Raw genomic sequence first — 10190 nt, 5'->3', positions numbered from 1 at the left:
TGTTTGTTTTTGCTAGCTAGTAGGTTAGAAAGAATGCTGACAGGCTGCAGTACATCTATCAATGTATTAAACTACCACAACGATAAACCCAGGACCCTCAATATAATTCAGCATTTCAGCTGGGATATTGACAAAATCTTTATTAAGTCACCAAAATCTGTCTTTTATTGTATCATTTAACTAAAAAGTATATATTTGCTGTTTGGGATCGGGTGTTAATTCCAACAAGGCATACATTCCAAGTTGCCATATTAAAACAGAGGCTTCAGAGAAATAACAAATTACAAGTGGCTCAAGTCTATCTAATAAATCTTTTTGAGTATTTCAAAGCTAATTTTCATTAATGTTCCAGTATTATTCAAGCTTTCACATACTGGCTGAAAGATTTCATATCATTAGCATGTGGGATGAACTAGATTAACAGCTGATCTTCTGAGGAAGAAAATAGAAAATGATCACAACTTCATTTTGTTCCTTTATTTCAAATGAATGTTATTAGTTACAATTTTCATGGATTTCATTAAAGCGGGTGATGACAAGGAAGCTTCCATCTGCAGTACTTGAGACACAATGGATGTATTGGAACTTTTATTATGTGCCACAGAGTTATTGTTGTGTTTAATGACTGCATTAACACTGGCAAGCCATATTTATTTCATTCTTCAATAATCAGCTACTGTACAATAATCAAGTCACGTACAGCTTATGTACAATGACTCATAAGATAGTCTCTCATACTTAGGGTGGCGCATATGCTGACTAAGTCAGAGATTCTATCCTGTATAGGTTCCTATACCATGCTTATCACCATAATATCGGAGTACCTATGAGTAGTGCATTAAGTGATGTGATTAATATTTGTCACGTTTATTCTCTCCCCGGGGGAGAGGTATGTGCCATGGAGTATCGTGCTTTGGGAGGGTGGTTTTTCATTGCTTTGGTGGTTGGGGAGGAGGATTGTTTGTTTAGGGGTTTTTTGGGGGTGGGGGGTGTTATACATGTTGCTATGTATTTATGTCAGAGGAGGCAGGTCAAAGAAATTTGCCTTGCATTTGAAGCAGAAGGTGGTGAGGTTTTTGATGGTCCTTAGCTCCTGAGAGAGTTCATACTACTGTCTCTGGTTGGGCCCTAAGGAATTTCCATCTCCTCACAGTCTCGTCCATTGTGAGCCTCGATGATTAGACCCGAGGTCATCAACTTGATTCAATATTCTTTGGAAAGCCAAGATAGAGAACAGAGGACTTGTCTGATGTGTTTGCAGTAGCCAGTGTTGCCAAGGAGCAACACTGTAGCATTCTCTACTAGCTGGCATTTTCCACATGCTAAAATGCTTCATGCCCTGCTATATGGTATTGATATAGTTGAACCAAGAAATGAGAAAGGTATGAATAACTGAAGCCAGGTCATTGTCCACCAGGTTGGGATGGAGTCTCCTAACCAACAAGAGATAATAGAAAATGTTACTCATGGATGCTATGTGACAGGTTAGCGTCGGTGAGAAACCAAGAGTACACCTAAACTGCAGACCAAATTGGCCAAGCATAGGCATGTACCTTGACCCAAAGGAGACTTCATCATGGCTATAGACTCATCAGAATGTTTTCCTCTTCCCCCCAGCATCAACCTGTCTTGTTTAGGTTCAGCTTCATCCAGCTGTGCTTCATCCTTGAGCTGATCTTGTCAAGGCACTGGGCCATCTTGGTGGTACTAGTATACTTGTTTGTGGGAGGGATAGGTAGAGCTGTGTGTCATTTGTACGTTGCTTGTACCCTTTGCAAAGCAGTTGGCACCAATAAATGCTTGATGTTGTTGTCTCAGATTTGTATAAAAGTGTGTATCATCACACCATTATTACTGCTTATTTCCCACAATGCTAGGCACCTTATGGAAGATGGACATAATTTATGTGCAACAAAAAAACACCTACAGTAACAGGTGGGGGAAACAGGAGGTTGGGCAAGTGCAGGTTACTAAATTAAAAATCACACACACTATTATTATATTACATGTCTCCCCTTCATTTACCCACCTCCTCCCTTCCTTCACTCGCCAATGCATTATTCTCATTCCACTTGGCAACCCCAGACAGGTCACATCCTGTGAGCACTGCACTCCTACTTTGGCCAGTCATCCCCTCCTCTCAGCCCCCAGCCCTCCACAACACATGCTTTCACTGGCCTAGAAAGGCCCATAGAATTGGAGTTGCTAAGCTAATGTTTGCTATAAAACTGTGAGCTAGTCTTTGTGGTGAGTACATTATAGCAGGGTTGCAAATCCCAGTCAAATCCAGTCAGATTGCACTTGTCCTCTATCACATTATCAAAGTCAAAATAGGTCTGCCATCCCTCACCACCTCCACTTCAGCTGTTCTCTTTTGCTACCATTTTGCTGGGCAGTCTGAAATTCACTTTTGTTGGTTTCAAATACTGAGTACCCTGTGAAGGGAAAACACCTAAAATGAAAGAACTTTTCCACTGCTTGGTTAAGCCTCCTATAAAGCCCGGTGCCACATCAATATTAATTTTGGCTACTGCAGAGAGCATATAAATAAAACTAAAAACAATTTAATGGTAATTTATTTAAATTAATTGGATAGACATGCATATTAATGTTTTCATTTTCCTTTCAGATATTTTTGGTAGATGGCAAAAAGCAAACAGGAAAACATCTGTTCCAGGTGAAGGATACACACAAAACCTAGATACAGGGCTATTGAATAAATGCTGACGGATGCTCTAACATTCATTTACAAGCAATGGTTATGCATCTTAATAGTGTAAATATAAAAGGGCCTTTGTTACTGAGTAGTTACGCTGATCAAAATTAAATGTAATTTAATACAAAAGAGACTCTGGGAGGACCAGATTGTGTTCTCAGTAATGCTGGTGTAAATCTATTGGTTTCAGTGGAGTTAGTCCAGATCACTGCTACCAAAATCAGAATTTGGTTTTAAAGGGGACACTGATCTAAGTTCTGCATTAAGAACTAAGTGCCATGCAAGTAAAGGTAGAGAAATCCATACGCTACAAATTATCCATTATTTTTACAAACTCTAGGTGACTTTCCATAGTCACGTTTCCAGAACTATGAATGAAAACTTTGCCCAGAACTTGGTATTAATTTCTGGAGGATCAGATATTAAGGGAAGGTTTGTGGGAAGATTTGCCAATCACATGTTTGCAAATCAAATGAACACAGGAGTGTGTACAGTATTTCAGAAGTAGCCTTTAGTCTACATCTGAAAAATGTGCCACAAATGTGACAATGTTTCAACCAATTCTTCTTAAATAATGCATTTTTTCTTGTTAATAAATTATATTCTAACTACTCCAGTTGACTGATTATCTGTGTTTGCTAACATGCTTTTGCAAATGAATAATGCCCTAATCCTTTCTTTTAGAGCTTTTAATCATCTTGTATGTCACAGATGAGAGTGATCTATTACAAGGCTGCTTTCCATGGACAGCACTTTCTCAGCTGTATAATATTGTTACAATGAGAGACTATTTCCATAAACATCTAAGGAATTTATCAGCAAACAAAACACTTTCATTTGACAGACACTCCTTCATTTCCATCTGAATTTCCCCATAAAGCTCCATCTTTTTTCCTATTTCCACTGCTGCTGCTAACTAATGCAGTGAAAGCTATTATTCTTATGTGAGTTTACTAGTGTTAGGAATACATGTGTAAGATATTACATGCATAAGATATTAATGGCAACTGGAGATTAACCAAGTAGATACACAGCTTTGAGTACTGACAATGAACAATTTACTTACCTTCTGGGAAGGGAGTCAGACAAATAATTTTTAATGGGATTCCTAGCTTCAAGAATGTGTGGAGATGAAAGAGTAGAATCTCGTGCAGGATTAAAAACTTACATTGGACAGGGAACTTCAGCCAACGGGAGAAGTAAACTTTGAGACTAATTAATGCAGGGATCATCAAAGTATCTAGTAGCAACATAAACCCATAGACACTCACTTCCTTTTTGATATACAAAGCTTGCCCTCTTGAGTTCCTAGCCCCCACGGCTGTTGTGGTAAAATGTAGAAACATCTCACAGCTAGCATCTGAGCTACCTCTCTCTCTCGAGTTCTCTGACTTTGAGAGAAACTCCCATGTAGAAAAATATTGAAAACTTGACAGAATTGGTCAGGTTGCATCTTTTTGCTCCCCTCTTGCATGGATACTAGCTTTTTAAAACGTGGTGTCAAGATCATATAATCATGCCTGGATTCCCATTCTTATCTACCCCATTCCATTGAAAATAACATTCTGTTAAAGAACCAAATTATTCTGAAAATCTCTCTGAAATTGATTGCTCAGCTGATTTTTTCCAAAAGCATCGGTGGAACAGATTGGTAGACAATCCCCCCCAACCCCCCGGTGCTTTTAAGATTCTTATGTTACAAGCACAAAACTTGATTCTCCTCTCACATATAGCAGCATTATTCCATTGACATCAATGGAATTTATACTGGCATTAGTAAAGAGCGAATCAGGCCCACGTATTTTGGGGAAAAAAAAAATAGTCCTCCCAAAAGTGATAGGATGAACGCTCTCAAGTATGTCTCTGTAACTTTAAAGTTTGGCCTTTGTATTTATTGTAGTTTAAAAAAAATCTAAAAAGGAATAAAATGGGAGCTGAAAAGCCTGGATTATTGTTATAGATTTCTGCTCCTTATCAGGTTTTATTTTGTTTGTGCTCATGGCTTTACTCTCTCTCTCTCTCTCTGCAATGCTTTTCTACCCAAGAGGTCTTTCCTGCAAATAAAATGAATTATTACTGTAGATCTCAGCAAGGGAATATTAAACCCATATTAATGATACCATCCAAGGCAGTGACTGACTGACAAATTCCGTACCTGGCCTTTTAAATATGGAAGCAGATCAAAAAGAATATCATTTTTGATATCCAGCAATTCGCTGCTACCAGACTGCATTGTAAGAATCAATATCATTAGAAGATTATTTCTCAGACTGGTGAACAGTAATTGACAAAACCCACATTTCAAGCAGGAGACTCCCATAAAGCTCTTTTCTTCTACGGTCCAGACTGGGTATAGTTTAAATACATGAGAAAATGGTTTATATATCAATTTCTCCCACTCCCTTCTTGTCTTTGGGCATCCCCATAGCCATCCACACTCTAGTTCACCTGTGTAACAGGGCGTAGCAGGGCCCCCTTTGATCCTGCCTCTGCTCCAAACACCGTTTAGTGTCTGTCTACACTTGGAGAGTTACAGCACCGCTCAGAGAGCGCAGAAGGGAAACCGCTGTTGTGTGTTCACACTGTCAGCTGCCTGCACAATAGCGTGTTCACACTTGTGGCACTTGCAGTGGTATTCGGAGTGGTGCACTCTGGGCAGCTATCCCACAGAGCATCTCTTCCTCTTCTGCCACTAAGGGCTCTGGGAAGGCGGAGAGGGTCATGGGGCATCCTGGGTCCTGTCCCAATGCCCCGGGATGCATTGCTTCACATCCCAGCAATCCCTGTGCTTCCGTCCACATTTGGCGCCATCTTTCAATGGTTTGTGTACTGCGCACTCTGCTCTGCCTCTTCGGTCCGCAGGAACGGATCCCGCACTGTTGACCAATATGCTGCTTGCTCTCACAAACACATCATGAGTAGCAGTGGAGTTATTCCTTAAACTATAAAGGCAAGAGGAGCGTGACATTGATCTTGCCACGCATAGTAGCTACGACACGAGATTGCTTGTGGCATTCACAGAGATGCTAACCACAGTGGAACGCTACTTGTGGGCTTGGGAAACAAGCACTGAGTGGTGGGATCACATCATCATGCAGGTCTATGATGACAAGCAGTGGATGCAGAACTTTCAGATGAGGAAAGCCACATTCACGGGACAGTGTGATGAGCTCGCCCCAGCCCTGCGGCGCAAGGACATGAGAATGAGAGCTGCCCCACCGTTGGAGAAGCGTGTGGCAATTGCACTGTGGAAGCTGGCTACTCCAGACTGCTACCGATCAGTAACTAACCAGTTCAGAGTGGGAAAGTCGACAGTTGGACTCGTGTTGATGGAAGTGTGCAGGGCCATTTATTATATCCTACTCTGAAAGACCGTGACTCTGGGCAACATGCATGACATTGTAGATGGCTTTGCACAAATGGGCTTCCCTAACTGCAGAGGGGCAATAGATGGCACGCATATTCCAATTGTGGCACCGGACCACCTAGTCACCAAGTACATTAATCATAAGAGATATTTCTTAATGGTTCTCCAGGCGCTTGTGGATCACCGTGAACGTTTCACAGACATTAACGCAGGCTGGTCTGGAAAGGTGCATGACGCATCTTTCGGCACACTGGCCTGTCCAGGAAGCGGCAAGCAGGGACTTTCTTCCCAGACTAGATCACCACTGTAGAGGAAGTCAAAATACCCATTGTGATCCTGGGAGACCCCGCCTACCCCTTAATGCCGTGGCTTATGAAGCCATACACGGGGCATCTTGACAGCAGCAAGGAGTGGTTCAACAACAGGCTGAGCAAGTGTAGAATGACTATTGAGTGTACTTTTGGCCATTTAAAGGCCTGCTGACACTGCCTATATGGAAAGCTGGACCTTATTGATGACAATATTCCTATGCTTAAAGCTGCGTGCTGTACGCTCCATAATATTTGAGAAGGCAAGGCTGAAAGCTTCACTCAGGGCTGGACCGCTGAGGCTCAGCGCCTGGAGGCTGAATTGGAACAGCCAGAGACCAGGGCTATTAGAGGAGCGCAGCACAGGGCCATAAGGATCCGGGATACCTTGAGGCCGCAATTTGAAGCTGAAAGCCACTAATATTTGTTGCTATGCTTGGGAATGCAGTGCTTGTAATGCCAGGAGATTATTGTGATTGGTGCAGATGATGCAATATGAACGTTTAAAATAATTGTCTGTTGCTTTGCAGGGCTCTGTTGGCTTTCAATTAATAGGATAAAGATTGCTTTCCAATCAACACAATTCTTGTATTAAAAAAAAACAACTGGAGGAGAGAGTCAACCAAAAAACCACATAAGCACTGAGGGGGATGGGGGAAGGGAAGGTCCCAGGAGAAGGCGGGGGTCTCAGGACGGTTAAAGATCTGTGTATGTCCAGGGATCATATCCAACCTTCTCCTCTGCAGTACAATGCAGCAGGTACTGTACTTCAGCACAGCCAAACTGCAGAGGGATGGGTGTTGAGTGCAGTGGGTACAGGAAGTCTGCAGTGCTGGACTGTGATGGGGGTGGAGTGGAATGCTGCGGGTACAGACTGGAGCCAGGAGGTTGACAAGAGTGCGTTGGCGGTGTCTGGGGGGAGAATGGGAAAGAGTTTTGTGACGGGGCTGTGGGGAAGGGCAGGCGTGGAGCTGCTCAGTTTGCAGAGCTAGTATTGCCTGGAGCATGTCCGCTTGGCACTCCATAACATTTAAGAGCCTCTCCATGGCTTCATTCTGGTGTGCCGCGTTCTCCTTACGGTCCCTCTTCTCGCTGTCCCGCCACTCCTTCAATTCCTGTTTTTCGGCCGCGGAGTGCATCATGACATCACGCAGAAAGTCCTCTTTAGTTCTTCGTGGCCGCTTTCTAATTCTGCACAGCCGCTCAGCCAGCGATAACAAAGAGGGAGGCTGGGCTCCCAAGGTCATTTCTGTGAAGCCAAAACGCAACAGTTTACAGAAGCAGTATTGTTTGCAACACAGTGATTTAAAACACAGCTGCTATTCCCATACCTGTCACTAACTGGCTGACCCCAGGCAAGGACACATGAGCCACAAGACCTCCAAAATGGTGAGTAGCCGCAGGGACAGGGTAAATCAGTGTTCCCAGACCCTACTGTACACCGGGCACGTGGCTCTTGGGGAGAGCCAGCACTGTAAAGGGGGCCTGATAATCATTCCTGTCCCCACATTTTCCACAAGCTGTGTTCATTATGGAAGATATCTCACTGCTAAGGGTGAACAGGGAATCAAGGGAGGGTGTTCTCCAAGACTGCAGCGTCTGCCCTGGCCCTTATGCGGCTTGCCTTTGTACCGCAATGGTTCTCTCCCCCAGCACCCCACCCCACCTCATGACAGCAGACTGGCGTGGGAAAGTTACCGTTAATGGGGCAAGAAACAAAGCCGCTCTGCCAAAGAACCCGTGGCAGCGGATTGCCCAGTATCCCCATGAGAGTTTCCTGGAGATCTCTGAGGCAGATTCCCATCAACAGCCTGGTCCGCCACTCAGACTAGGCATGTGTTGATACATGCATCACACAGACACAAGCCTGCTTTCTGCGACCCTCCTGCCCCCAACAACTCAGCGATTCCCCAAATCAAATCCACTTACCAGGGGCCTGCTCTCCTGTTTGCGCTTCACCAAGATCCAACAGCTGTGACTGGCTAGCCTCCTCCGGGGTAGAAAAGAGCTGCTGGCTGCATGCATCTCTAACCTCCAAGTCATCCTCTGCCTCTGGGTCCCCCTCCCCCTCCACATCCTGGTCCAAGATTTCCTCCTCCTGGCTCAGTCCACTCTCGACTGGCATGCAAGCCACCAAAGTATCCACAGTGGCCTTCTCAGTGGAGGTGGAGTCGTTATGGAGTATCGTGTCCAGCTCTTTGTAGAACTGGCAGCCCCCCTGACTTCCTTTCTCTGAGGCTTTTATGCAACCCCAGGCTAACCAAGCTGGCGGCTGTTTCCCCTTTGCCAATCAGGCGCAGGTTTCTCTAGGCCGCTCCAATTGACCATCCTTAATGAGAGCTGGCCTGACAGAGGGCTGGCTCAGCAGTTTGTGTCCCGCACCCTGTCACAAGCTGGCATGAGGAAATTGACTCATTGCTGACAACCATTATCAGCCACATATCATTTTGTCCTCCTTACTTTTTATACTAAAATACAAATTTTGGTAAATTTCCGTGGGCCAAATCCTGAAATTCTTTACCCAGTTTTTACTCAGCCCTCATTTAGGCAAAACTTCCAGTTTTCCAGTCAGTCAGGAACCAAACTGCCCTAGATCTCTGAGGAGTATTCAGATATTGAGCCTTGGTGTGGTTCATTATATTTATAGACATAAAGATTAGATTAAGTTCTTGTGCCACTTCTCCCCTGGTGAAAGTGCTTGGTTCAGACCCATTTCCAGTTCATAACTGCCAGCAATTTCCTTAACAACAAATTCAACACAAACAAACAAACAAACAAGATATCAGATTAAATAATTCTACATACCAATAAAGTTGGGAGATTATATTGTATCACAAAACCTTATTTTTTCAATTTTCCTTTTTAAAAATAAATGAAATACTTAAAACATAGAGCCAAATCCCCACACAGTCCTTTATTCAGGCAAAACTTTCCAGCTGTTGATTGGACCGCTACAACCTTCAGTGACTTTGTTATTTTATTTGAGTCGTCTCATTGGCTACCAACTAGGAGATATTCCAGTGTTAAAGCCAGGAACTGGCCATTAGAACTTGTGGGTTCTATTACTGTGTATACACTGAATTGCTGTGTGACCATGGTCCATTCTTTTACCTCTTTGTGCCTTAATTTGACCATCTAAACCAAATACTCTAACATCTAGCTCACAAAAAAATATTGGAAGTCTCATATTTGTAAAGGAATTTGTGATCCTTGTAAGAAAGATGCAACTATTTAAATGTGACATATCATAGGCATTAGATGTAATGAAAAGGTGTAATACATTATCCAATCCATTCATCCGTTGTGCAGGATTATTACTCATTGGCTAAAGTCTCCATTAATTTTAAATTTTATTTTATTATATTTTACAATTTGGATGCTGGATTTGGGATCGATGCCGAGCATTGTTACTCTTCTATTATATTTTTTCCATTCACTGATTATTGCTAAACAGAACCTCATTCATGGTCTCAATGATGCTGCTTCCCTTTACTTCCTCTGACCCCTCAGCATCTATTTACAAGAGACCAAACCATGTTTTTATTTCAGTGTTGCCAACATTTGCAATTTTATCACAAGTCTTGTGGTATTTGGCGCTTTTCCTAAAGCCCCAGATGCTGCTATCATTAATTTGTAAGAGAATTTCATCTTTTCTCTCTCTCTCTTTTTCTTTATTAAAGTAAGTACCTAACGCTCATGCTTGCAGAGAAAAGCTTTAAAATATGACATGAGGTACACCCGAATTATTTGCTTTCTGGTTCATGCCCTGTTATACTATTTTGTTTTCGGTTGTTATTTT

Source organism: Eretmochelys imbricata, chromosome 3, assembly GCF_965152235.1.
Source record: "Eretmochelys imbricata isolate rEreImb1 chromosome 3, rEreImb1.hap1, whole genome shotgun sequence".
NCBI classification, from domain to species: Eukaryota; Metazoa; Chordata; order Testudines; family Cheloniidae; genus Eretmochelys; species Eretmochelys imbricata.
This window is presented reverse-complemented; position numbering follows the sequence as displayed.